The sequence below is a fragment of the Meleagris gallopavo genome, chromosome 2 (assembly GCF_000146605.3).
Source record: "Meleagris gallopavo isolate NT-WF06-2002-E0010 breed Aviagen turkey brand Nicholas breeding stock chromosome 2, Turkey_5.1, whole genome shotgun sequence".
NCBI lineage: Eukaryota > Metazoa > Chordata > Aves > Galliformes > Phasianidae > Meleagris > Meleagris gallopavo.
Window position 1 is genome coordinate 109,524,511 of NC_015012.2, and position 2,113 is coordinate 109,526,623.

Sequence of the window (2,113 nt, forward strand, 5' to 3'; positions counted from 1 at the left end):
GTTGTTTTTTTTTTTTTTTCCAGTGAAAACCCCAAAGCATTCAGAGTTTATCCCAGGATTACACACTAACACACAGGTGTTCCTTGATGTGCCCTATATTGATCAAAGGGTCCAAATCCTGCTGTGTGAAAGCTGTACCTGATACCACAATTACAAAAGGCAGAATTTCTCCTTTAGCTATTACAGATATCAAAACCTTCTGCAGATGGGTTGGGTATCAGCGAAGAATCAAGGCTAGGGTGTTGGCACTGTGTTGTGACTGTTGAGAGTGAGCCTCTGAGTAAATTGCAGTAGGAATAAGTAATGTAAATTTTCTATCAGATATCAGCTTATTTCTGTACTAACAAATACGTGGATTCACTCTCCTTCATCACCTTGTAACTCTTTGTCCCTTAAGTTATCCTTAATTAAAAATGAGGTTGCCTCTGACAGAAAATGAAACAGTGAAGGCACAGATATGTTTGAATTTTTGTTTTTATTTTCCTTCCTGTTCCCATTCAGTGTTGTCAGGGCAGTGATTTTTCTCCAAGCCACATTTCAGCTTATGCATCTGTTTGTGTTTAATTTCCAGATGGGGAGGCAGGCTTCGAATAACAGTGCAGTTTGCTGCTTTATAGGTCTGGATGACTGACTGACCTGCCTTTTGCAGATTGCCAGGAAACTGCCCCATACCTTGGGATGCCAACACACTCGTGGCTGAGCCAGGCTGTTTGAACTTCAACAAGGAATGATTTACCTGTCCAGACTGCATGAAGGTTCAACAGTTCTCTACAAGTGTGAGACTGGTTTGCTTTTGAGTTCAGGATCTTATGAACTGCTTTACTTTTTGGCATGATGGCTCTTTGTGGATGTGTTTCCCAAAGTCTCGAGCAAATAGATTTAGTTCAAGAAAATGTATTTAATTATTAGCACTGCTGGGGTTTTTTTGTTGTTGTTTGGGTTTTTTTAGGGTAAAAAATATTTTTCTAAGTGAAGGCGTTGGTGATGATTTCTCTCTGTTTTCCTGGAAGAGCTCCTCTGCAGGCTTCTCATTGCTTCTCAGGTGTCTCATCCTGGCTTGGTGACTTATATTTCCTTGTGGAACAAGTTGTAGATCTCATTGTAGCCTAGTCCAACCCACAGATGCTTTTGAAGTTCAAGGCTAAAGGGTTGGACCAGCAGAGGATGCAGTCCCGAGTGTAAGCAGAGTGTGTAGACATATTGATCTGAATAGGAATGCAGTTGCAGATAGGTATGTTATTAAACACGCTCTGATGCTGACCAGATGTAACTATCTACATTATAATCAGCCACATATGGACTAGATAACCTGGCTTCCCTTTGTAGTCAGTATATGAAAAGAAATACACGGTTCTGGGTTGCAGCTCATTTCATGTTTAAAATGTCTCAGGCACCGTATGAGTGCTTATTTTTCTTTCATTGATGAAGGGGAACTGTGTTGACCAGATCAGATGTGTTATTAAAATCTATACTTAGGTCTAATAAATCCTAGCTTGAATTCTACAAAGTAATGTATTTTATGAACTGTTTGCCATTTTTCTTAAAGAGTCCTCAAACCTCACAATATTTAAATGCAATTCTATTGTGTTGGTTGTAAGTTTACTAATTTGCTTCAGACTTTTTTTTTTAACTTACAAGAAGCTGTTAAAAAGTAGTTATATCACCAGAAAACCCAAAAGTGAGATGTAGTTCAGTAACATCTACTTTAGGGAAATAAGTCTCTTCTGAAGGGCACGTATTTGCTGTTGTTGTATCCAGTTTTGTAGGATGGGATTCAGTTTCTCATTCTGCTACCAATTGTAGCTGCCTGGATGGAAAGGGACCTTGGTGTACCGATGGACAGGCAGCTGAACATGAGCCAGCAGTGTGCCCGGGTGGCCAGGAAGGCCAGTGGCATCCTGGCTTGTGTCAGGAATGGTGTGGTGAGCAGGAGCAGGGAAGTCATCCTGCCCTGTACTCAGCACTGGTGAGGCCTCACCTCGAGGGCTGGGTTCAGTTTTGGGCACCTCAGTACAGAAAGGACGTGGAGGTGCTGGAGCAGGGCCAGAGAAGGGCAGCAAGGCTGGGAAGGGCTTGGAGAACATGGCCTGTGAGGAGAGACTGAAGGAGCTGG